At 46.7% G+C, this 27,156-nt stretch overlaps 1 protein-coding gene across 1 annotated transcript in view; it reads left to right on the top strand.

Annotated features, from left to right (window-relative positions):
- LOC119159960 (neprilysin-2) overlaps positions 1–27,156 on the top strand; it is a 96,705-nt gene that overhangs the window by 56,748 nt on the left and 12,801 nt on the right. The gene's annotated exons all lie outside the window — the stretch shown is intronic.

Below are 27,156 nucleotides of genomic sequence, written 5' to 3'. Positions count from 1 at the left end.
GAGGCACATACAGCCATGTCAAAAGTATATGTCTGTGTTGTTTTCAAAACGCGCATATTTAACTATATTATTTATTTTATATACTCCATTCCATTTAGCGTTACAGAAGGTGCTACCTAAGATTAATAACGCAACTCTTACGTGACGCATGAATAGGACTACTCGTGATGTGGGCAGGGCAGTGATTCTATCCAGGTGTTGTTTTATGTACGCAGGATTAAAGATATATGTTGGTCTGGAAGAACGCCACCCACACTTTGAAGCTGCTGCTGACACGAGATTAAACTCAGCCAGGGGTCTCTCAAACGTTTATATTATATATAGTGTGGGTATTGATTAGGCACATTTATTTTCCTCACACAAGTTTATCATCATGAGTGGTCGTCGTCTTCACCTGGTGTGGGAATTTGGCTTGTCTGGGTTCTGTGCCTTAAGTGTGGTCACTTCATCGTGTCTTTTGTGCCTAATAAGGGTTGCCTTCACCGTTGCGTCACAAGTGGTGCACTGTGCTCAGCGATCTTCTGTCCCCTTCCAGCACACTGTACCTCCTGTACCTCTGCTCAGGCGGTCGTCTGTACCAGGTGTCCAGTAACATGCCTCAGGACGAGCCAATCGGCGCTCCTGAATCTGCCTTCATGGCCCCGGCTACGACGGGCTATCCATCGTGAATTATCACTGCACACCAGCGTGATATGACTACGTTCACCGGACTTCGAAGTGAAGATGTAGAGGATTCGTTGGAACAGTTCAATCGAGCGAGTCGCACTAACATCTGGGATGTTTCTGCCAAGCCTCGCCATGTTTAATTCTATCTGACAAGCGTAGCATAAACGTGGTTGTTTTTTCATGCAACGCACATCACGCAGCGGAAACATTTCAAGCAACAGCTTCACCAAATCTTCGGCACTCTGGCGGTTCGTTTAGCCCTCGCGAAGAAGGCACTGGGTGCTCGCAAGCAACAACGCGATGAGTCTTAACCTCGTAAATAGAAGATGTATTTGCTCTCTGTCACCTTTCAGTCCATTCACGCCCGAATCAGAGAGCGTCCGTCATCTATCGAAAAGGATCGGCGTGGTCGGGTTCGATGCCTCGGTCATACAAAACCCGACCACAGTCACTTACTTTGTTGGCATGTGTCAACTCTGCGAGGAACTTGAGTCCCGATGGTTACCGCTGGACAGACCTGAAAACACCACCACGACTGAATCCTCATTGCATGCTATGATCCTGGCAATTATACGAAAAGAGGTCGAATCTTTCGGCTTCTCAGTTTCCACCCTCCAACACTTTTTTGCGCGACGTTATCAAAAGGGAGTTGGCGTCCATGACCAGGCCAGCACATGTAGACTCTCCGGTACCTCGACTCCAGCCGACGTACGCGAAAGTCCTCGCTGGTTCACCACCCGTCGTACAACCGATGCCTGCACACTCGACGCCTGTCCCCCTGGCTTCGATGACTCCGATTGCGCCTAGCCAGCCCTTTCACCCATCATAGCGGCCACCTTGCCTGATCTGTTATTACTGCAACTATCGGGTCCAATTGCATGCTTCTGTCGGAAGCGTCAGCAGGACGAGCGCCGTGGATTTGGCCCCTACGAGCAGGATGATGGGACAGGCGGTGTCACTTTCCAACGCCTACTTATGACCCGCTGCTACGGCACTCCCCGTCGCCAACTGTGACATCCGAGACAATTCCACCTTATTGCTCTACTATATGCCACTCACCATCACTTTTCCGCCACTCTACGTCTCCATTGCGACCTGTCTCGAAATTCACCAACCAACGCCCAGAAAAGTCACCTCTGCAGCTTTTGAAGGAAAAGCTGCAGCGAACGAAAAGACAAATTTCTTCAGTGCGTCCGTATACTACGATATCTGTTTTAATAGAAGATGTGTACGTGGGCACTTCAGTAGACACTGGTGCTTGCTTGTCTGTGATTGATCGTTCCTTGTGCTCACGTCTGCAAAAAGTCGCCGCCTCTTCTGATGGGCCTACACTGCTTGCTGCTTCATGGTATGGTATTAGACCTACCTGCCTATCTATGCACCACTCGAATTTTCATTGCTGGTCTTTTCCATTTTGTACAATTGTTCGTGCTCAGTGCCTGTGCCCACCAGCATATAACAGGCTGGTATTTTTTAAGGACGGTAGTCTTTTTTGGAAACCTTCGACGCGAAAATTTTGATCCGCCCGTCTGTCTGTCTGTTTGTACACTTGTCTGTTTATCCGCCTTTAACGGTACCCTAAACGGCACCAAAGTGGCCAAACGATTCTCCAAGCGGCCGACCCCGTCCGCAGCACCCACCAATAATGCTCAAGGTTCAGTGTTCATACTTGTGCAATTGTCAATTAAAAAGTAATAATTGGGGATATCTGAAGCACCTTAACAACACGCCAATATTATGTATGTGTATTTTTTACTAGCAAAGGCACACATGATTGATTTGATTGATTGATATGTGGGGTTTAACGTCCCAAAACCACTATATGATTATGAGAGACGCCGTAGTGGAGGGCTCCGGAAATTTAGACCACCTGGGGTTCTTTAACGTGCACCCAAATCTGAGCACACGGGCCTACAACATTTCCGCCTCCATCGGAAATGCAGCCGCCGCAGCCGGGATTCGAACCCGCGCCCTGCGGGTCAGCAGCCGAGTACCTTAGCCACTAGACCACCGCGGCGGGGCAGCAAAGGCACACATAAGTATTTCTAAGAGCCGTAGCGTTTATCACGCTGCGCTGACCATGCGACGCTTGCACGAAAAATCAAGTGTTTCCAACGCTTTGCTAAGAGGACATAGTGGTGACACCTACCCGTCATCTTGCGTTCGACACCTTATCACCTCAGACACGGATTTACGCGCCGCGCGCTTCAATTTTCAGGATAACTGCCAGATAGCGCTCATGTCTGACGTGTGACGCGACTTGATGCGCTCGTTCGCCTCCGCTCCATGCTCGAGGCACTCTAACGCAGTACTTTAAGAACACAATTATCCAATTTTCTTGCACAGAACATCAAATAAACGTTTTGTTCACTCTGTCCAGATGCAAGAATATCGTATTTCGATATTTGTAGTGTAACGTGTAGATACGGAGCCAATTTTAGGTCTACGGCAAACGCTTCCATCTGCTGTCGAGAAAATGTTCATATGATGGAAACTGACTATCTATGCGGATGACAAGCACGTTCACGTGCTCACTGCGGAAGATACCGAGCAACCACTTGGTCATCAGCGAGTAGTTACCATCGCTTCTAACATCATCCACTCTGCTGACGTGTTTGTCCAACCGTATGCGCTCTGTCTCAAAACAGGTATTGCCTTTGGTTCAGGTCTTGTGACAATGGCTCTGGACATTTATGCCTACAAACCAGACGTCTCAGAAAATTCTCATTACTAAAGGCCCCACAATAGCTTGCGTTACCGAATCCCAACCTGTCTGTGTTGTCCCGCTTATGCCAGGTTATTCCGACTTTCAAGCTATTAGACGTTCATCGTGCATTCCTGCTTTTGATGCGACCATTAGTCCAGAGTTGACCTCTTCACAGAGTTGCTTGCCATGCTACATAACCATAAGAGATTGTTTGATGCCCAATCCTCATCTCTGGGACAGACGTTGATTATCACACATCGTATCGAGACTGATGGCTTTTCCCTTGTAGCCATCGACCATATCGCGAATATTCATCTGAGCCCGTGGTCCTTAGGCAAAACGTTACCGGCATGCTGCAACGGAACATTATACGTCCTTCCGCGAGTCCTTGGTCATCTCCCGTTGTTTATTGAAGAAAGAAAGGTGGCTACGTGTGATTTTGCATGGACTACAAGGCACTTAATACATTTACCCGCAAGGATGTTTACCCCGTGCCGTGTATAGACGATGCTTTGGATTCACTGCAGGGTGCCGAGTACTTCTCAAGCCTCCACTTCGGAAGTTGCTGACTTTATCCTTCGAGCAATAATCCTTCGTCACGTTGCTCCTCACGTATTCCTGAGTGACCGTGGAAGAGTATTTCTTTCAAAACTTGTCGAAGAAGTGCTCAAGGCATCTGCCACTACACACAAAACCAGCTCCAGTTACCATCTTCACACGAACAGGCTGACTGGCCACTTTCATCGCACACTGTCAGATATGATAGCCATGTATATCGAACGAAATCACAGAAACTGGAGCACCATTTTGCCATTTGTCCCTTTCAGCTATATTACCTCTGTACAGCGCACGACCGGTTACCGTTCTACCTCGTCCACAGTTGCTCCCCCTCTTCTTTTCTCGGCACTTCGTCCTCCTTTGCGCCTATTAAACCATGTTCATCCTCAAGGGAAGAATACGTGTATCGTCAGCTTCATTGCCGCCAGCTGGCCCGCGTCAACACTGAAGCCAAGCAGCTGGATTGCAAGCTTGAATATGATGCCTCTCATCGTGCCGTGTCCTTAATCTCTCACGACAAAGTCCTCCTTCTTACACCTATTCGCACTCGTCCCCTGTGCGACAAATTTAAATTACGCTTCATTGGCCTTACCCTGTCTCGAAGCAAACGTCGGCTTTCAATTATCGCGTGACACCCGTTCTTTTTCCAATGGATCACCACAGCCAGGCAGCAGAAATAGTTCATGCACCCCGTATGAAGCCTTTCACATGGCGTTCCTCTTCGCTTTAAACAGATTCCAAGAACTGTGGTCAGAATAACCACTTTGATGGGAAGGGGGGGAGTTAGTGTTAAGCACATCTTCTACTTTCTTCACACATGTTCATCATGAGTGGTCGTCGTGTTCATCTGGCGTGGGAACTGGGCTTGCTTGGGTTGTGTGATTCGGGTCTGGTCGCTTCATCGTGTCTTCTGGGTCGCTTTCACTGTTGCATCACTATATATATATATATACATATATATATATATATATATATATATATATATACATATATATATATATATATATACACATATATATATATGTATATGTATATATATATATATATATACATGTATATGTATATATATATATAAGTAAGCAAAAGTGAACCGAAAAAAAACACATCGCGTAACGCGAGTATACCGGGGCTATACTAAAGAAACATAAATAAAAGGGCACAAACCAATATGTGGTGTGCAATAAAAAAATAAGTGAAAGCAAAATAAATAAACTATTGCATCGAGAAAAGACCATGAAATAAGGTGAACTAGCCTCTATTTGAAGAAATTGTGTTGCTTTTTGGGTTACGGGTGTCATCTTGCTTGACTTGACTGGGTACTGGAAGAGCTACAACTATTTTATATAAGAAGCATCTTTGGCTGGGGCCTATAGGGAGCCAAAGCTCTAGTTTGTGAAGCGACGACAACGCCGCACCTGGATCCAGCGGCAAGCTCTGGGGAAATTAATGATAGGTATGGTAGATGGCGCAGGTGATTCAGTGTGTTCCAACAAAGTGGGAGCACGCATGACACGTGCAGATTTCGTTCTGAAGTCGGCACGGTGAACTTCGGTGTTGTGCCGTCCGCTTGGCGCACTACAACGTGACGATCACTGCACAAAATTTCCTTTGCGTTATGAAAGAAGCAACCCCACGGAAGTGTCGGCGAGGTACCAAGTATTTCTGTGTTGTGAGCTCCCACAACAATGCAGACAAAGGACAATACAGACAACAACAAGGTTCATGCCTTCCCTGAAGTCCATGCCTTCCATTCGGTGCTCGCTGAAAAGGACGCTGGACGCAGCGGTACTTTTTCTTGGCAACATAGGCCTCACCCTGTTCGTAGCCAAGAACGATGCAATGTAGATCAACCACTGACATGTGCTCTGCTCTACAACAAGCAGCTGTATGTCGCCGTACGTTCTATACCTTGGTAAAATGTGGTACCTAGGACTCAACATTGGCGAGCAGCTCTAGTGGGGATCTGTGGTGAATGTAGCCACTTCAAAGGCGCGTCGAGTGCAGGGAAGCAGTGAGAAAGCTTTACTATCGTGGTCGTGGCTGCTCTACAAAGTGGGCGTATCGGCTCTACTCTGCTGCATCTACATCCATACTACTGTATGCCCTACCACTTGTCACTCTCACAGCAATCAGGAGGAAGCAGCGGGACATTTTTTTACAAAGGCGCTATCTGTGGTATCCTAAAACTTCTAACGCACTAACTGCTCTCGGCAAACCCTGGTGGCAGCCAGAGAATGGCCGATTTCTCTGAGCATGCTCGAACTGACCTTGAGGAACATCCACCGCCTTGACCGTGCTCCGGATGTAAGACCCTGCTGACCAGACTGCCCAGCCAATCATCCTCACGGGTGGGTGGTTTTCGTCAGCTGTATGGAAATATTACGGACCCACCTGTGGTAGTCGCCATGTCTCCGCCACACCACCGTGCACTCGACTTGCATCAGTTGCTGTTTAGTTCAACACAATCACAGAAACCGGCTGCTGCGCTGCAGAAAGCTGCTTATTGCAAGCTTTATGATTACCAGAAAGAAAAGGTCCTGGTGTTTACTCATGAGCCAGTATGGACTGACGGCTACAGGGCTGCAACCTGTACCATCTCGCATAGGCCACAGAGCCGGCAATTGCTGCTTCCGGTGGCGGCGAGCTCTTCCGCACCACAGCTGACATGTTTTGGTCTAGCCGCTGACGTTCTGGCGTGGGGACTTTCCTGAGCAACCAGGGGTGGTTCTCACCGACTCCAAGCCAGTGTTTCAGAGCCTCTTGAAGTATTGATCATTTGGGCTTATGCCGTTTTGGGTGAGATACAAGTTATCAGCATTGTGTGCTGACTGAGTTTCCATTTCGTTTATGTAGATGGTGGCACACATTGGAATTGCCGCCTACACGAGCAGTTACTACCTCATAGTTTTCGAAAAAGTGGTTGAAGCAACTGGTCACACTGTTCAACCAAGCAAGCGTCTCAAGCCTCTCCTAGACTGCGGCATTACTAAGCGGGAGCACGCCTCTATCTTTCGCCTGCACACCGGTTGTGTGCAAGCGGTGCTTTTGCACGCCAAGTGGTGCCTCCCCTCAACAGCCTACAAATATTCCGACAACTCTGAGACACTTGAGCGCGTTTTCTGTGCATGCTCAGTGTTGTCGCAAGAACGCACAGGGCTGACGACTTTCTACAGGCAGGTGTTCACACGACCAAATTCAACAACTTCCCGTTCCCTTCACATCCTAACCTCAAGACTCTCCGCAGCCTGTTGAAGCTCCTGGAGATAGCTTGAATTATATTCTACCGTTAGATAGCTTGAATTATATTCTGCCGTTAGGTGCTCGCCACTTACTAGACAGCGACTTCCTTTTTCACGTCCTCCTTGAATGATTGATACCCGGCTGTAATCCTTCAATTACTACTATCTTTGTTCTGATTTTCAATTTATTTTCCGCTTCCCCTTGCCTGACGCCGTCCCATGCTCATTATTGGGATGCAGAATAAAATATTCTTTCTACGGTAAACCCTACTACTAATTCATTATCTACCCATACTGTGGCTATCCTGGAGCGAAGCCCACGGTGGATCACTCCTATAAAAAATGTTGACAACCACTGGACTTCCGTTCTGTTTCCCCATGCTCACGTTCCTCTAGGGATAATGCACCGAAGCCACTTGAGCAATGTCGTCTATCCAGCGGGCACGTGGTGTGACACGAACCACTGCAGTGACATCCCACAGGCTTCACCTGATGACGAAGATTTTTAGGCCTATATAAGTTAAACTTTCTGTTTCTGTATCTGTTGGTGCGTTTTGTGAGGAGGATTTCCCTTTCCATGGTTGCATCAGGATTACACCTCAGGCAGCCGAACAAACGCGATTATTGTCATGGAAAAAGGCACATGCAGGAATGCGGAGTATACGTAATCGACAAACGTGGAAGGTGAATCAAGACAGAATCCTTCATGTATTTGCAGCCACAAGTCTGAGAGATGGACAATAAGCATCTTGTGAGACTGCCAGGAGGCTCGAAGTAGTGCAGACGTGCTCACTTGGCGCTCTGAATTTTCATAGTTCTTCAGTGGCTATATCCGTCTGAAACCACCTGAAAGCGTTATCTTTATCCTCAAAAGTTCTGAAGAACTTCTTTACTCCACCAAAATAAGTTTCCTGCTATTCAGAGACACCAAAATAGTCGAAACCTCATCACCGCTTTTGACGCTCCCCAAACGGTGATCGTGGGAGTGTCCTATAGCTGCACTGACTTTGGTGATTCCAGCATGGAAGCTTCGTCTAGGCAAATCTGTCGTCGTGGTTACCGACCACGAATACTGCCACCTAAAACAGAATGGTACAGCTGATGACTAAATGGAGCAAGTCCATGAGTTACAATGACAAAGGACGCCGAGATGCTACTGGTTACCTGTCCCATGCACAAGAGAAATTTAGCTGACAGGCAGGTAACTCAGCCAAACAAGGCAAGTAAGAGGCAGTGGACCACAGGCACTGTATGGCAGGGCTCCAGAACAAATTTAGGGCCATCACATCAGCATTCAAGAAATTTACAAAACTACTATCATAGCTGAATGATCAGAACAAGATCATCATTCGTCCAAACCAGGTCTTCACACTTGAAACATTCCGACTCCGACGCTTGTACGAGCAATCTTCAAGGCATATAGGCTACCTTCAGAGCTAACCAGTTCATCCTTAGAATCAATTAAGGGTTCAACGTAGCAATACCATCAACCAAATATGAGGCAGTTGCGGACAAAGCACGTCTCAAACGGTTCCTTGTGCTGAATGGCAGGGCTAATGCCATTGGTGCCTACGCTGCAAAAAGATACGACGCTCTGAGTGGGGCGATTCACGGTATACACCTCTATGAAAACACTGAAGGGCCACATACGTTTAAGAACGCGCGGTGTACAGATGATCACTGCCAGAATGATTCCCCTTGATTCACTGCCCCATGATTCCCCTATGCTCGACACGCCGAGATGAAACCATTCCCTTTTCTTGTCGCTTAAGTCTGCTTCTTTGCCTGTATTTGTCCCTTGTTTTTCACAAATTTTTAATGTACATGAATTTTGTTCTGCAGTGAATGTATACTGCAGCGGAAGTGTATGTATGTTGAAGAATTTTGAACTGTATTGCCCTCTCCTGCATGGACCATACTTGGTCCGCAGTATGTGATAAATAAATAAATAATAGCCACAAAGGAAAACACCGCCATTACTTTTTTTCAGCCCAGCACTGCTTCATACCATTTACCACAACAAAGTTGAGCTCTGCAACAACCCCTTTCGATCTACGATTCAAGTCTGCAAGATATGTCAAGAAAAAATACACCACACGGACGTTTGCCTCAGTATTGGCCATCTTCTTTGCACACTGAGTAGACTGACCGATCCAACGGATGAACACACGTGTTCTATCAGTTGCGCGTTATGAAGAGAGGATCATCTCATAGACGATTCAACTTGGAAACACAGAGTTAAGCCACTGAAACATAAACAGCCTCAAACACAAAGAGCCCACAGTGATAAGATGCAACACGGTAACACCAACAACCCATCAAGGACCAAAACCTTCGTCTGGTTCTGCTCTGAAAAGGAAGAAGACGCCCCCAAATTGGCCGTTGACAAGCACTGGCCGTAGTCGCACTCGCCGCTTCGGGCAAAAAGTCAAGCTCGCCACCCAATAGAAGCAGACCAGCATCGAGTCAGCAGAACGTCTACCCCAGTCTATTTGGAGAAAGCGTGAAGAGCAGTGGCGGGAATTACAGACACACACAAAAGGCCTCATTCTGGCAAACTTGGTGGAAGCCATGACACCCAAATCTGCACGTACACCCCCAATAACACAAAACAAACACAATGAGCAGTAATCACAGTAAACAAGAAAGTTAAACAATGCCCAGAAAAACACAAGAACAGAGCAGTGTGGTTAGCCGGCGCAATCGATAGTACCCTCCCCAAAACCTGCAACACAGGCTTGGCAAAATCTTACAAGCAAACGAGAAAAGCCACAACTCAATTGGCAAAACTTACCACAATTGACACCACTAAAAAGATCATTTGGTGTTTGTGCTTTCTGTACAGAAGGACAACAACTATCAACAAGCCTAACTCTACAACAACAAATTGCAGCAAATACAACAGAAGATACCGCAGCAAACAGCAGTACAATAAAACAGTATACTCAAGTTTTACTTCAACAAAAAAATCAACAAATAATTGAAGCGTTGACGTAAGTATAGCCATTATTGGTGTCAGTAGTCCAATGAAACAAGCATGCTTAGCCCCACCATGGTCGTGTAGTGGCGAAAGTACTCGGCTGCTGACCCGCAGGTCGCGAGATCGAATCCCGGCTCTAGTGGCTGCATTCTCGATAGAGCTGGAAATGCTGTAGGCCCGTGTGCTCAGATTTAAGTGCAATATAAATAACCCCAGGTAGTCGAAATTTCTGGAGCCCTCCACTACGACGTCTTTCATAATAATATGGTTGTTTTGGTATGTTAAACCCCACATCATATCAATCACTCAAAGCATGCTTATTCTGATGCTAATACCACAACTATCTCTTTTCATCATGGCAATTAAACGACAAAGTGCCAAATCAAATTGCACTGCATGTTCCTGCAGCTATAGTTCCCTGCAAAAGATGTGTTACAATTGCTGTATTCATAAAGGCAGTGGGGCTCCCTCGAGACATAGTCGGCTTACAAGATGTGGGAGCCAGTACTAAGACGGCTGCCATTGTCAGATTGCACATACACCCAAACAATCTTTGAGTTGCGACACTCCTCCAGAAAGAAATAGCAGCTACACTAACAACGATTGCACACAAAGAGACACAACACCTTATCGTATTGCTTAGGCCAACTGAAAAAGAACACTCGAGTTCGGTTAAATGCAACATATCTTACAAAGAAACGTATCTTTGCGGATATTTACGATGTTTACACAAAACGACCATGACTGGCACACTGGCGGGCTGGGATCAGTCTCTATCCACTTCGTAGTCTTTTCTTCCAGGCAGAGACCCTCTACCGCTTTATGCCCGAATCCCCCTGCTGCCTTGTCGCATTACCCCGCGGCGTTAAAGCGCCTACCCGGCGCACGTCACGAAAGCGGAGTGCTGGGTGACAGATAAGGCTTCAGTCTTACGACGTACACAACAGTAGATGGTGGTGGCGTTGAGTGCGCTTCATCGTCGGCTCACTGTATCTCCTAGGTGAGGTCAGTGACCTTGCGTAGAACTTTGCATGGTCCGTCATAGCGAAATAAGAGCTTTTCTGAGAGGCCGATATGACGAAACGGGGTCTGCAAGGGTACTAGAGAACCGGGTGCATCCGAAACTTCACGGTGGTGACGATCGTACCGATATTTCTGAGAGGCTTGAGAAAGTATGAGTGATTCTCGGGCAATCTTTCGTGCCGCGTCAGTTCTTTCGATGGCATCACGGACGTATGTGACAGGGGAGCTTGAACCAGTGGGAAGGAGTGTATCAAGAGGTAGAGAGGGATCACGTTCATAAAGAAGGTAGAACGGGGAGTAGCCGGTGGTGTGATGTCTGGAGGAGTTGTAAGCGAAGGTGATGTAGGATTACGTTGCGTCGCAGTCGCGGTGGTCTGGAGAAACATACATCGACAACACGTCGGTGATAGTGCGATTCAGGCTCTCTGTAAGTCCATTAGTTTATGGATGATACACCGTTGTGAACTTGTGGTTTGTGGAACTGTAACGTACGATATCCTGGACGACGTGAGACAAAAAGTATTAGCCTTGGTCAGTAACGAGCTGTCGAGGAGTACCATGATACAAAATGATGTCGTGGATTAGAAAGTCGGTGATATCGGTGAAGCAGCTGGTTGGGAGAGCACGGGTAATCGCGTAACGTGTCGCGTAGTCGGTCGCCACGGCAGCCCATTTGTTCTCGCATGCAGAAGTGGGCAATGGCCTGGAAAGGTCTAGCCCTACGCGGTTTATTGGTTCAGCAGCGATATCAACAGGGTGAAGGAGGCCAGATGGAAGCAATGCTGGTCATTTTCGACATTGACCAAGGTCACAGCTTACAGCATACTTTTGCACAGAGCAATATAGGCGTGGCCAGAGAAAATGGCACTGGACGCGATCATAAGTGCGGGTGACTCCCAGGTGACCATCGGCAGGTTCATCGTGAAGCTGTCGGAGAACATCTACACACAAATGAGAAGGCACGGCGAGAAGGCGGTTAGGACTGTTAGGGCACATGTTGCGGCGGTGTAGAATCCTTTCATGAAGGAAATACAAATTCAGAGAAGTGGGTGGAGTAGCGGCACTCAGGCTTGCTATAATGGAAAGTAAATCCGGGTCGCGGCGTTGATCAGAAGCGGTTTCAAAAAAGTCTGATATCGATAAGACGCAAGCCTCAGTAGCTCTCTCTACGGTGTCTGGCGGATCCACTAGATACCGTGACAGGCAGTCGCCATCCTGATAGAGGTGACCAGATTTATACACGACTGGGAAGGTGTATTCTTGGAGGCGGAGAGACCAACGACCGAGACGTTCCGTAATTAATATGTGGTACTTAACGACATTTGATATTTAATTAATATGTGGTACTTAACGACATGTGGTATTTAACAGCCAGCAGAGCACATGATGATCAGTTACAACAGTAAAACTGCGGCCGAACAGGTATGGGTGAAACTTAACGACAGCCCAAACAAGAGCAAGACACTCTCTTTCGGTGATGAAATAGTTCTCGGCAGGGGACAAAAGGCAGCTTACGTAGGCGATGACGCAGTCACGTCCATGCTGACGCTCAGCTAAATCAGCACCAATTCCTAGTCACTCGCGTCAGTACGAACTTCTGTCGGTGTGGTCTTATCGAAGTGAGCCCATATGGCGCAGTAGTGAGGACGGCAATGAGCGCCGAAAACGCAGCACTTTGAGGCGCATTCCTAGTAAATGGGGCGTCTTTTTTAAAAAGCTCGGTGAGAGGCCGCGCATTATCAGCAAAATTCTGGATGAAGCGGAGAAAATAGGAGCACAAACCAAGAAAGCTCCGGACAACCTTAGGAGAAGAGGGTACAGGAAATTGAGTCACTGTGCAAATTTTGTCCGGATCGGGCTGTACCGCAGGTGCGTTAACGAGGTGATTAAGTACAGTTATTTTGCAACGGCCGAAATGGCATTTGGAGGAGTTAAGCTAGAGACCAGCGTTGTGGAATACTTGGAGAATACTGGACAGCCACTCAAGATGGCTCGCAAACGTCAGTGAAAAAACAATTATATCTGTAGTGAAGAGGAATGCCCACTACTAAAGCGACATCGACACGTTGGCGCGAGACACGAGCTAAAGCTGCCTGGTTGTTGCCGCGACGCTGCCCGACCACCCGGCCAGCTCTTGCTGCTTTTGTACAGACGCTGATACCGCTGTTGACCTTGCATTTACACTATATTTTGGTGAAGGGTGCTGCGGTCTTCCGCAGTCCTGGAACTGCGTAGCCGAAAGCTGCCGTCCGTCATGCCTGACGACGCTGTCTTCACACCCCCACCAGCTTCGCCACGCAGGACCTGTTCCGGTGCCCAGCTCTTTCGAGAACCCGACATCTTCAGCTGCACCGATGAGAAAGACGTTGAGGATTGGCTGGAATCTTATAAACGAGCCAGCGCTACTAACAAATGGGACGATCCCACAAAGCTTGGTACAGTGATGTTTTATTTAACGGATGTTGCCAAGCTGTGGTACAGAAACTATGAGGTGGATATCCCTACCTGGACGACCTTCAAAGCCTGCATCACATATGTTTTTGGACGCCCTGGTGTGCGCAAACTTCGCGCAGAACAAGGTCTACTAAGCCACTCCCAACAAAGTGGCGAGACATTCACTAGCTACATCGAGGACATCCTCGACATCTGCTGGCGTGTGGACCCGACGATGGCGGAAACTGACAAGGTACGACACATCATGAAAGGCATATCCGACGACGCCTTTCAAATGCTGCTCTCGAAGAACCCTGTCACCGTCTCTGAGCTCATCGAGTTGTGTCAGAGTTTCGACGAGCTCCGACGACAGCGTCTTCTCACGCGACGCCCTAACGTCACGGATGACACGCTATCAAGCCTAACCACCACATCTGACCATGAGTCCCTGCTATCGCAGATCAAGAAGTTTGTTCGTGCTGAAGTCGCTCGTCAGCTATCGCTGCTATCTACAGTCGGCCAACCACAGTCACCTCTTCCAGCAAACCTTCACCAGGCCATCCAAGAGCAAGTTTGCGCGGCTCTGCCATCTGCCCGTGACGCTTCACCGTTGCCGACCCCCGTTGCCTGTGCCGAGGTAAATGCACCTCTAAGCTATGCTGTAGTGGCCGCTCGACCACCTCTTCAGACTTTTACGTCACTGCCATCAGCCGTGCCACCGCGACCTACTACTGCTCGGTTCGCTCAGCCATGGTCCCCCCAGAGTTGTGGACAATGGCGTACAGTCGACAATCGGCCCATATGCTTTGCCTGTGGCCTACCTGGCCACATAGCGCGGTACTGCCGTCGACGGGTCCCTGTCTACCACCAGAGCTACCACCAGGGCTTCGAACCTGCCCCATATGTGCCACCGCGCCCTTCGTTCACAGGATCTCAGCCTCCTGACCACATGTCATCATACGCCGACCACCGCCCTCCTGATAACCGTCACTCGCCATCACCTCGATGCCGCTCGTTATCCCCGATGCGTCATCGTCCTTCATCGCCGGAGCGGGAAAACTGATTGCCGCAGTTCCAGAGCCAGGAACTGCGTCGCCCGCGAATAGACCAAGGCCTGTCTCTTCCTCAACGAATATTCTTAACGTATATATGAAAGGCGTCGCTGCGCTCGCTCTTGTCGACACTGGTGCCGCAGTTTTATTGATCAGTGCCAGACTCTGCAGCTTGCTCAAAAAGGTTATGACGCCAGTAGCAAGTATATCACTTCGTACAGCCAGCGCAGAGCACGTCACGCCAGCCGCTGCCTGTACTGCTCGCATCGCGATTGATGGCCTCATCTATGTCGTTGAATTTCTAGTTTTGGATTCCTGCTACCATGACCTCATTTTGGGTTGGGACTTTCTCTCCGCTAACAAGGCCATCATCGACTGCTCTCGCGCTGAGGTAGAATTTGAAGTGTTTGGCGTCAGCAGACTGCTCATCTCGAACCTCTTGTCATGTCCAGTAACTCTACTTCGGGGTGAGTGCGTCGAGTCGGTTTACAGACTCGACCCTTCTGCAATTTTCGACATGTCGACTGGTCCTTCCGCCAAACACGAAGTGGCCAGAATAACTTGTTCCTCTTCGCCACAGACTACTAGGCCTGACGTACTCAGCAGCTCCATCGCCGACACGTTAACCATTTCGCAACGTGCTCAGCTTCTACGACGACTGAAGAAGTTCCGTTCTTCCTTTGACTGCCATCATACTCCCCTCGGCCGCACGTCCACTATGTGTCACCGCATCGATACGGGTACCAATGCGCCATTGCGTCTAAGACCCTATCGCGTGTCCGCAGCCGAGCGCCAAATTGTCGATGACCAAGTAGCTGACATGCTCAAGCGTGGCGTCATCCAGCCTTCGAATAGCCCTTGGGCATCTCCAGTCGTTCTTGTTAAGAAGAAGGACGGGTCAATTCGCTTCTGTGTTGACTACCATCGTCTCAACAAAATAACTCAAAAAGACGTTTATCCCTTATCGAGAATCGATGATGCCCTTGACTGCCTCCAAGGTGCGGAGTACTTCTCTTCTATTGACCTGCCAAGTGACTACTGGCAAGTTCCTCTGGCACCTGAATATCAGCCTAAGACGGTCTTTATCACCCCTGATGACCTTTAAGAATTCTGTGTCATGCCTTTGGTCTTTGCAACGCGCCCGCAACATTTGAGCGGATGATGGATAATCTTTTGCGTGGCCTGAAGTGGAAAACATGCTTGTGCTATTTGGATGACGTAGTTATATTTTCCGCAGATTTTCCAACGCATCTCCGCAGGCTAGATGAAGTACTGCAGTGCCTAACTGACACCGGCCTTCAGCTCAACCTGAAGAAATGCCCCTTCGGCGCAAATCAGTTCACCATCCTCGGCCATGTTATCTCTAAAGACGGTATTCTTCCTGACACCACCAAGCTTCGGGCAGTTGCAGAGTTTCCTAAACCTGCGTCTCTGAAGGATCTGCGCAGCTTTCTTGGCCTCTGCTCCTATTTCCGCCGCTTTATTCGGAATTTTGCGATGATGAACGCCCCCTTGACTGAACTTCTGCGCAGTGACTCGAAAAGTTATGCTTGGTCACCCGCTTGTGACGATGCTTTCGAAAAGTTGCGCCGCCTGTTAACCTCGCCGCCAATCTTGCGTCACTTTGACGCGACTGCTCCGACTGAGGTACACACCGATGCCAGCGGTGTTGGGTTCGGCGCAGTGCTCGCGCAGCGCAAATCGGGATTCGAGGAGTACGTAATCGCATACGCAAGCCGTACCCTCACCAAAGCGGAAAAGAACTATTCTGTGCCAAAAACGGAGTGTCTGGCATCTATATGGGCTCTAGGTAAATTTAGACCATACCTATATGGTCACACCTTCAACGTAGTCATCAATCGCCGTGCGCTTTGCTGGTTATCCACATTGAAAGACCCCTCCGGCCGTTTAGCTCGCTGGGCTTTGCGGTTACAAGAGTTCGACATGCGTGTTGTCTACAGGTCTGGTCGACGTCACACTGATGCCGACGCCCTACCACGTTCACCTGTGTCCTCCGAAAGCGCTGCATGTCTATCTGCCGTGGACGAAATGATTGCGTTCCGAGAAAACTGCGACATGGCGTCTGAGCAACGTAAAGATGACTGGATCAGCACTCTTCTGCGATTACTTTCGGACCCGTCAACTTCTCCGTCTTCTAGAACGTTGCGCCGTCAAGTGGCTCACTTTGCGGTCCGCGATGGCCTCCTTTATCGCAGGAACTACAAGTCCGACGGCCGAAAGTGGTTACTCGTCATTCCACGCCATCTTCGTGCTGCAATACGTTCAGCTTTTCACGCTGACCCTCAGTGCGCACATGCGGGCATCTTCAAAACATACGCTCGGCTTTCCTCCCGGTTTTATTGGCGAGGCATGTACACATTTTGCGCAAGTACATTCAGTCATGCCCACAGTGCCAACGACGGAAAGCTCTGTCTCATCATACCTCTGGTCCGATGCAGCCAACCCCTTGCCCAGCCAGGCTTTTTGACCGCATTGGGATCGATCTCTACGGGCCTCTTCCATTCACGGCTTCCGGAAACCATTGGATTGTTGTCGCTGTCGACGATTTGACGCGATACGCAGAAACAGCCGCTTTGCCTGCTGCCACAGCACGTGACGTATCCTCTTTTCTCCTGCGGAACTTCATTCTCCGTTACGGCGCACCGCGTGAACTTTTCAGTGATAGAGGACGTGTATTCTTCCCTGAAGTCATCAACGCACTCCTTGTTGAATGCCGTATCATTCACCGGACTACCACCGCCTACCATCCGCAGACGAATGGCTTGACGGAAAGATTCAACCGTACCCTAGGAGACATGATATCAAAGTATGTTGCCTCAGACCACTCCGATTGGGACTTCATTCTCCCGTTTGTGACGTACGCATATAACACTGCTCCACAAGCAACTACAGGCTTTTCGCCATTTTTCCTGTTATATGGCCGAGACCCTTCCATCATGCTAGATACCATTCTACTCTACCACCCAGATTCCTCCGAGTATACGCCTATCTCTGAAGCTGCCCGCCGTGCCGAGGCTGCCGTAAGCTCACCCAGTCATTTACAACTGTCGACCAATGGAGACAAAAATCTCGACGTGACGATAACCAGCCATACCCTAACTTTGTTCCGGGCACTCTTGTGTGGCTTTGTGTTCCCGCTCTGCCTACAGGCCTTTTCTCGAAGCTTGTTTCAAAGTACCAGGGACCCTACCGCATTGTCTCGCAGACTTCGCCTGTTAACTACATTGCCGAACCCGTTACGCCATCCACAGACCAGCGCTTTCGTGGTCGTGAAACTGTTCACGTACAGCGGTTGAAACCTTATTACGATCCGCTCGTACTCTATTCACCGTGAGTCGCCAGGATGGCTCCTTTTCCGAGGGGGGCCAAGTGTAGTGAAGAGGAATGCCCACTACTAAAGCGACATCGACACGTTGGCGCGAGACACGAGCTAAGACTGCGTGGTTGTTGCTGCGACGCTGCCCGTAGACCCGGCCAGCTCTTGCTGCTTTTGTACAGACGCTGATACCACTGTTGACCTTGCATTTACATTAGATATCATCTAAGTAGCACAAGGAAGTAGACCATTCGAAGCCGCGCATAAGGGAATCCATCATGAGCTCCAAGGTGACTGGCGCAATAAAAAACCTAAACAAATTTTCTTTAAAATGATATAACTCATCGGGGGTTACAAATGCTGTGTTTCTCGGTCCCATGGGTCTGCAGCGATCTGTCAGTAACCAGATTGAAGGTCAATGAACAAGAAAAACTTTGCGTCACGAAGGCAGTCAAGGGCGTCATATATACTTGGTAAGGGTAAACGTCCTTCTTAGTGACCTTGTGGAGATGTCTAAAGTCGACGCAAAACTGCAATCTGTTGTCCTACTTCTTGAAAAGCACGACCGCAAATGCCCATAGTCTGGATGAGTGTTCGACGCCGCCTTTCGGAAGCATTTTCTCGACCTAATGCTATATAACGGAGTGTTCGGCAGCGGAAACATGGTAAGGGCGGTGATGTATTGGGTTGGCATCGCCGGTGCCGGTGGTGATGTGATGGGTCACAACTGATGTCTGGCCTAAAGGGCAGTTGTCAAGATGAAATATATCCGCATATGATGTCAAGAGACGGCGGAGGTCTTGTGCATCGGAGGGCGAAAGGTCTGGCGCTATCATTTTGGCAAGGTCAGTGCTTGAAAGGTTGGGTGCAGTGAGCAAGTTGACGTGCGGAGTAGGTTGCTCAGCTGACAGTTCAGAGATGTCACACTCTTTCAACGACGACAGGACGTCTAGTTTAATACCAGCACACAACACGTGTGCAGAGAAACCAAAGTTCAAAGGAGGCAAATAGGTCTGGTTGTGGCATACTCTCACGACGGTGTGCGGGACAGCAATGGAATGCTTTAGCACAACGTCGGTAATGGGTGAAACGACATATTCACCATCGCGCACAGGCGGATCACACATTAGCAGCACGTAAGTCGCTGCTTCCAGTGGTAGATGCAGGAACTCGGTGGCACAAAGGCGACTTTAAGCATCTCGGGCAACAGCGGCGTCAAAAAGCAGTTCCAGCTGAAGAATGCCCGTCGAGCAGTCGAAAAGGGCGGAGTCGCTGAGAGAAAGTCGAGACCGAGAATCACGTCATGTGGGCACTGCTCAAGCACGGTGAACAATACGACAGTCTGACGTCCAGCAACACACGCGTGAGAGGTGCACATGCCAAGAACGGTAGATGTGCTCCCGTCGTCAAGCATTATCCCACACTTAAGAGGAGGGGTCATTACTTTTCGCAGTTTAATACAGAGAGCAGCGCTCATGACTAAAATTTGTGCGCCAGTGTGTATGAGGGCTGTAACGATTACTTCATCCACCAAAAGGTCCAAAATATTGCAGCGTGTAGGTATCGTGAACAAAGGATTTGCAGACCGCGTCCTTAATGCAGTGTCACCTCCGGAAGTTGCATGGTCCAGTTTTCCGAGGTTCAGGGCCCAGGTCATGGAGAGGACCTAGATCGAGGAATCGTCGGCTAGGGAGATCAGTAGCCTTGGCGTGATGGTGACTGGCTGAACCTTCGCCCCTGCACGTTAGTAACAGCAGGCTGGGGATCGTACAGAGTAGAAAACCGGCGAGAGTTGCCTTCAAAGCGACGCCATTTGCCAGTGTTCCAGGATGAATTGGACGTCCAGCGATTGCGACAGTAGCACGCAATGTGTCTGGCGCCAGAGCAGTGAAAGCAGATCGGTCGATCATACGACGTCCTCCATTCAGCAGGATTCTGGTAGCAAACGGGTAGCGTGAAGGGTAAACCAGGATCTGGTTAACTGAAGCCGAATGCTCGGTAGTGCGAACACCGCAAACAGGTGCGATGTCAAGATTTGCTATTTCTTGGCGAACGACCGCTTTGACGAGGGTGACGGTAGATGCGTTATATAGAGCGTTGTCGCAAGCGATGGGTGCAGGAGCCATTGCTTCGAGTTCACAGCGAACAATTCGGGTGACATTTTTGGATGAAGTAGCTTGCGGGAACTTAGGGCAGTCTTCGCAGATCGAAGTGACTGCAGTATTAGGCATACGCGCATACTAGCGGGTTATGCGACGCTTCTTGGCATGCTGGAAGCGCTGACATTTCTTCACAACTGCTTCGAAGGTGGATCAATTTTTAACCATCAACACATTAAAGGCGTCGTCGGCAATTCACTTTAATATGTGGGAGATTTTGTCAGTTTCGTTCATGTTCTCGTCCACCTTTTGACAGAGGCCCAATATGTTCTGAATGTAAGACAAAAATGATTCTGTCGATGTCTGCACGCGACATTCCAGTTCTTTTCACGCGGCCTGCTGTCACGCAAATGGCCTGTTGAACAACTCGACAAGCTTCAGTTTGCAAATGCCGCAGCTGGTCAACTCCGACTCATGCGTCTCATACCAGGTGAGTGCCGTATCCCGCAAGTAATATACAACGTTGGCCAGAATCAACATGGGGTACCACCTATAGTACTTGCTCACGCGCTCGTACAATGCAACCCAATATTCGATATTCATCTTGTCCTTGTCTGTGCCCGAGAAGGTTCCGGGGTCTCTTGGAGGAAGAGAATCAGAGGAGGTAGCTGCTGCTGCTGCGGCAGCTGCTGTTGCTCTTGTGGGTCGGCCAGTTTAGTCATTGCAGGAAAATGAAAGTGGCGATTACTCCAAAGTTCCGTGTTGGTTTGCCGGGAGAGCTAGGTGGGCGTCCCAGCACCTCCACCAATAATTCTACAAGGAAACGTATACTTGCGGATATTCACGATGTTTACACACGACGACAATTGCTGGCACACTGGCGGGCTGTGGACCAGTCTCTATTTACTTCGTAGTCTTTTCTTTCAGGCAGAGACTCTCTACCACTTTATTCCCAAACCCCACTACTGCCTTGTGGCAATATATAGCCCCCATAAGACATAAAAGCCGACTTCAGCATTATATTTGTCTATCTGAACTTTATACTTCAGGCACGTGATCGCTTAATTGTCACTGGAGACTTCAAAGCTTGGCGCACCACAAGTATAATTGCGCAGATACACCTAAAGTTTGTAGGATTTTAGAGCCAATACAGCGGTATAAATGTACACTCCTTTTGACACCGGTAACTCTGACTCATATATGAAACAGCGCCAACTGTCCCACCACATCCTACTTCATCATAACCAAAAGCGCCACAGTAGTGCACTTGATTGCACCGCATGACATTCTGGACAGTGATCACAATATGGCTCAAATAACGTACAAAACTGCTCGACTTGGACGCCCAGTGGGGCAAGCCCAACTGTCGAACTGGACCAAGTATAAGAGCAACAACAGGAAGTAAGCGGGCTGGAACCAGGCACAAGAGCTAAAGACACATCAAATAAATCATATCAAACTACTAACGATGCACCTGCCGTTGTCAACCATTTGGCACACATTTGGGAAGCTCGCCGAGGCCTGACGAAATGGTGGCGCCAACAGAATCTAAACAGAAAGCTGTGAATGAATAATGAAAATGACGGAGAAAGCAAATGCGAAAGAGCTATATAACAACTGGTGCACCTTCTGCGATTTCTTAAAAGGCACAATTATTACATAAAGACCTGGAACGTTTTACGGAGTCTCTTTGACACCACAGCGACGAGAATAGAATCAAATGCTGATGGGTTGCTGGACAATTTCGTAAAGATCAGGATCAAATACTAGAACTGCTGAAACGATGATATACAGGATAAATCAAGCGAACTGTAAACCCCCTAATTAGTCGAGAATACAGATAGGGACAGAACGTATATTGGGGCTTAAAAAACAACATAAATTAAATGCCTCAGCCTGCACCACCGAGGTATAACAGGCTTAGTTCAATGGAAATAAAATGAATAGGGCTTGCGCCAAAGGGTTGATTTGGAGAATAGAAAGGAGATAAGAGGGGAGGAAGGGAAGGGGGAAAAGGGGATGAAGAAAAAAAAAGGAAAAAGTAAAATACTATCCAGCGCCACCCCGGACACGGGAACAGGCCGACTCAATCTGCGGGATTTATTTTCATTTTTCATTACGATATGTGGTTTTACAATAATTTTGTTCTTGTGCCTCGTATCTTGACTAACATTTCTTCTTCTTAGGTTTCTCGGGTCTTGTGTGTGGATCTTCCTTCTCCTTCTTCTCACCGGCTCCACGGGTTGACCTTTGTTCTCAATTATTCCTGCTGCTTGAGAAAAGACTATTAGTCACATGTTGTTCACTCTTTGGAGATACCATGTTTGTTCGTCGTATGGTTTCTTGATTTATCTGTTTAAAGCCTTCTTCATTGTTTGTTTTCTGTGAACCTCGATATTTATTTGGAACTTTTGGAGTCTGGTTGGGTAGTGAATGAGGAATTTACTTGCTTTTTATATACGTTGTCCTGTTATCTGATAGCTGTCACTGTCATGCGGTTTTGAGCTAGACCTTTTCCGTCGTTGCTTTCTGTATTTATGTTATCAATGTTTCCCTTGTCCCATTCCCTTTTTATTTTTATTCTTTTCCCCTCGTCTCTTGTGTAATAATATTTGCTTACCCGGGGATCTTGGTGGACCCAAAGCAATGTTAATTTCGGATTCTATTTGGAAAAGTTACTTTCTTACTGCTTCACTTCCTTAGACTCATCTTTATTCTATAACTCTAGTTATTGTTTTTTATTATGCTTTCTTAAATCTTATTTTAGTTTTGATGATGGTACTCAATGGGTATGGGATGTCCGAATGCATCTTCCTGGCCAATTGTGTTGTTTTGATTTTTGGTCGTGTTCATCCGTCACGCAAACATGCCGGCCGGGGGTGACTCTGCATCCTCCACTACATTGTTCCTGGGTGGTTATTGTTTCAGGTCTAGGATTAAGAATCGGGAAGCCCTCATTGCGTGGAACTTAGCCATGCTTTATGGGGTCCTCGCATTCGGTAGCCTGAGGCTGTGCCTTATGTCCAAATTTCAGAATGAATGTCCTTTGATTGTTCCTGGGTTTTGTGTGACTTCTTCGATGTTTGCGTAGGTCTGGGATCAAAGGGTGAACCTAAGGTCCTCGATCTACCATCGACCTTCGCTTTGTAGAAAAGGTGGTTCAGGTCTAGGATCATAGTTGGACGATTTGTCCAGATCCACTATCAGCCCAATATATCTGAAAGTGGACTCGGCACTCGTCTGATCCTTTTAGACTGATGGACCTGTGAGGTGGACTTGGTCCAGTGGTTCGGGTGCACCGTTAACCTCTCCCGGCGACGAAATTGAATGACGGATTTGATTGTGTTAAAGTTTCCCGATGTAGTTTATCTTTTGATCTCATTGAGTACCCTTGTTATAATTATGCCTGTAGAACTTTTTCGTTGATAGTTTTAACTATGTCCTTTATGATTTCTATGCCCTCTAAGTCCCCAATGATCTCCGGTTTGGCTTTGTTTGGATTAGTGTATTTCTTCTTCAGTGAGTTCATCTCTTGTTTAACTGTTTTACATGAGTCCAAGTAATGGTCAATTGTTTGAGCCTCTTCTCCGCATATACGTCTGTCGCTTCCGGTTATTCTGAACCTCTTGGAGTAGAAAGGAAACCTACCACGTCCGGTGACAGCCTGTGTTAGCCAATAATCAAGTGGGAAGGTTTTGGGGATAAGTTTGGTGTTTTCGATCCACTGATATGTTTATGAATGCTTCCCTTCCAGGTTCCGATATTGGTTCCATTGCTCTGAGCATTGTCTGCGTAATTCCTGTTTAATGAAACATTTTGACATAGGGATCTCATAGTCGCTACCCTCTTTAGTGGCTTCTTTGGCCAATTGATCCGCCAATTCGTTTCTTGAGATTCCTTTGTGTGCATTCATATATACCAATGTTATTTTGAATTCTGCCAATCGATTTATTTGTAATCTAATTTTGTGGATAAATGGGTTGGTGTTGTTTAGGTTCTTTAACGCTTGCAATGTTGATAAGCTATCCGTTACTATTTGATATTTATTTTGTTGTTCCATTCTACTTAATTCTTTTAATGCCTCTAATATGGCGACTGTTTCAGCTTCAATGTTGTTGGAATATTCTGGCAGTTTCATCTGCTTATACTTTATGGCGTTACCACCGCTGTCAATAATAACGCTTGCTGCTCCGCTTTTGTTTTCCTGTTGCGACCCATCCGTATAAAAGCTGTAGTGCGCTTCTCCAATTGTCTTAACGTAGTCATATTTTCTTTTCTTTGCTGGGTGTATTCTTCAACTCCGAATTTTGGTGGCTATTTCCTCCTTCCCGAATTCCTTATTCCCAAAGACAAATTGTCCATCTGCGTTTAGGGTATTAAATAATCTATTTTCTCTTTCTATCGTGAGATGTATAGGGGGAATGTTGCAGATAATATTTAATGATGCATTGGAAACAGTGTGGAATGCCTTAGCTATTTTTGAAAGACGGATCCTCTGAATCGCTTTGAGTTGCTTCACCTTTTCCGTATTCTTCTTGTTACGTTTACATGTTGGGGGGAAATATATTTGTGCTCTGTAAACTATCATTCTTTCTATGCTCCCAAAGTAAATTTGCGTTAAGTGCTTGGGAGTCATACCCCAATCCGTCCCCGTGAATTTTCCTAATGCTGTAGTGATTTTCTGAACCTTTTGTTTTACTGCTTTAAGATGTGGAATGAATGAAAATTTATTATCGAATATTACACCATGGTTTTGGGACGTTAAACCCCACATATCAATCAATCAATCGAATATTAAACCAAAGATTTTGGTTTGTTGTGCTCTTCTAATTGGGTTACCGTTTATTCTAATGACAGGTGGTCTGTTCCTATATGCGTTACCCAATTTGATAAACTCACATTTGTTATGGTTGAAAGTTAGCTCGTTTTGAATGCTCCAATTATGTATGATGTCCATTGCTTTTGCTGCTCCCTGTTCTAGGATCATTCTGCTTCTCCCTCTTACTAAAACTGTCAAATCTTCAGCAAATGCTTGCAGACTGACGTTCTCAGGCATCTCCATTGCTAGGAGCTCCGAAGCAATAACGTTCCATAGGAACGGACTAAGTGGAGAACCCTGTGGTACTCCCTTGGATAACTTAAGTTCTAAATTGGGAATCTCCAAGTCATAGATGATTGTTCTGTTTTTTAGTATATGGAAAATTAGGTCTCTCATTTCTTTTGGGATGTTGAGTTCGATGAATCTTTGTCTAACGCGTTCAAATTTAATGTTTCCCAAAGCATTGGTTATATCTAGGGATATTACTATTAGGTTTTCATTGTCTTGAAGTGCTTCTACCATGTCCTGTTTTAACTTATATAATGCTCCAGTCGCTGACTTGCCATACGTAAATCCAAATTGATTTTCTGGAAATAGTTCACGAGTGTCAAAGTAATGGTAGAGTCGATAATATATAAATTTTTCAAACATTTTCTCGAGCATGAAGTTAATGGCAATTGGCCTCTAATTGTTCACATTTTGCTGTCCTTGATCCCTGTTTTTTGGGATCAGAATTACTTTTGAGATCTTCCAAGCTGATGTGAAATGACGAAGTTTTAATGCTGCTATAAAGATATTAATGAAAAGCTTTTTATGCATGTGGTACACTCTCTGTATAAAATCAGTCTTTATTTTGTCGGGCCCAGGGCTGATATTTTTTCTTATGTTGTTCACAACATAATCCACTTCGGTTTCCGTTAAATATATGTGTTCATACTCTTCATCATCTTTTTCTTTGTGTTCGCTATCTCCTCTATATATCTCTCCAATGTCCTCATTCGTTGCATAGAGCTTATTAGGTATATATCTTATCGTCTCTTCTTCGGTAGTGGTTGTCTCTCCATTCTCCTTGATTAAACCTTGAAATACACCTTTCCTTTTTATTTTATTGGCCGCAAGTTCATACGGTAGAGAAAATGGATTCTTTTCTTGCTTACTACAGTATGTTTTCCACGATTTGGTTTTGGCTTCATCTATGTCATTCTGATAATTCTTTTGACCTTCTTGGTATGCTTTCTTGAAATCTCCTCTGAGCTCGTTTGTACACCTTTGTTACCTTCTCCGTAATGCTCTTACTTTTTTTTCTTTTTAGTTTTAATTCTGCATTCCACCACGGTTTCTGCTTCTTGTCATCATTTCTAACAAGTTTTCAATGTTTCTTTTCAAGCTCTTCAATCTTTCTGTAGAATTGGTTTACTATGGTTTCCAGCTGATTCCTATTTTCTATTGTCCTCTGGGCCGTGAGTCAAAGCCATCTGTCTTCTTGTAGCTCCTCTATAATTTTCTTTTCCCCCATTTTCGTTAATCTTTTTTCTTTCTTGGTTTTGACATTGAAAAGTTCCATTTTAATGAAACGATGGTCGCTAAGGCTGTCCTCCTCTAATACCTCCCAATTATGATTGTTTTCACCCAAAAGAATCGAGCCTATAGAGAGGTCTATCCAGCTTCTGCCATTCGAGGATTGAAAAGTTGGTAATGACTGTGGGTCATTTATAACAGTTAGGTTATTTCTAATAACTCTATTAAAAAATTCTAAAACTTCTATGCCTCTTTGATTTGTTGTTTCTCCTCCCCATATTATGTTTTTCGCGTTGAAGTCCCCGATAATTAATATATTGTCCGTAGGTTGGGACTTGTTGAGGATCTCTTCTATTTCCAGTAATATAGGTAATGTATCTGATTGTGGTGAAAAATAACATTTTATTGTCAGTAATTCGATGTTGTTCCAAGTCAATCTCGCTACTATTAATGTTTGTTTAATTTTTAAGGGAAAGATTCCAATCCTCTTGTTATGTACCATTGTTGCCGTTTTTGGATTGTCGTCTGCTTGTATAATTCTAGTTCTAATGGGGAACCCGATAACCTTATTTTTTAAGTGATACGGTTCTTGTATGAATGAAACATCCTGGTTCTGTTCTAAGTGAAGGTTGTCCAAATTACTTGTCGCTCGAAAGGAGCGACCTAAATTTATTTATAAACACACCAGTGTGTTCATTCCTTCCGATTTTTTTTCTTGTATTTTT

Source organism: Rhipicephalus microplus, chromosome 3 (assembly GCF_043290135.1).
Source record: "Rhipicephalus microplus isolate Deutch F79 chromosome 3, USDA_Rmic, whole genome shotgun sequence".
NCBI classification, from domain to species: domain Eukaryota; kingdom Metazoa; phylum Arthropoda; class Arachnida; order Ixodida; family Ixodidae; genus Rhipicephalus; species Rhipicephalus microplus.
The sequence above is the reverse complement of the archived record's forward strand: the minus strand, read 5'-3'. Positions and strand labels throughout refer to the sequence as shown.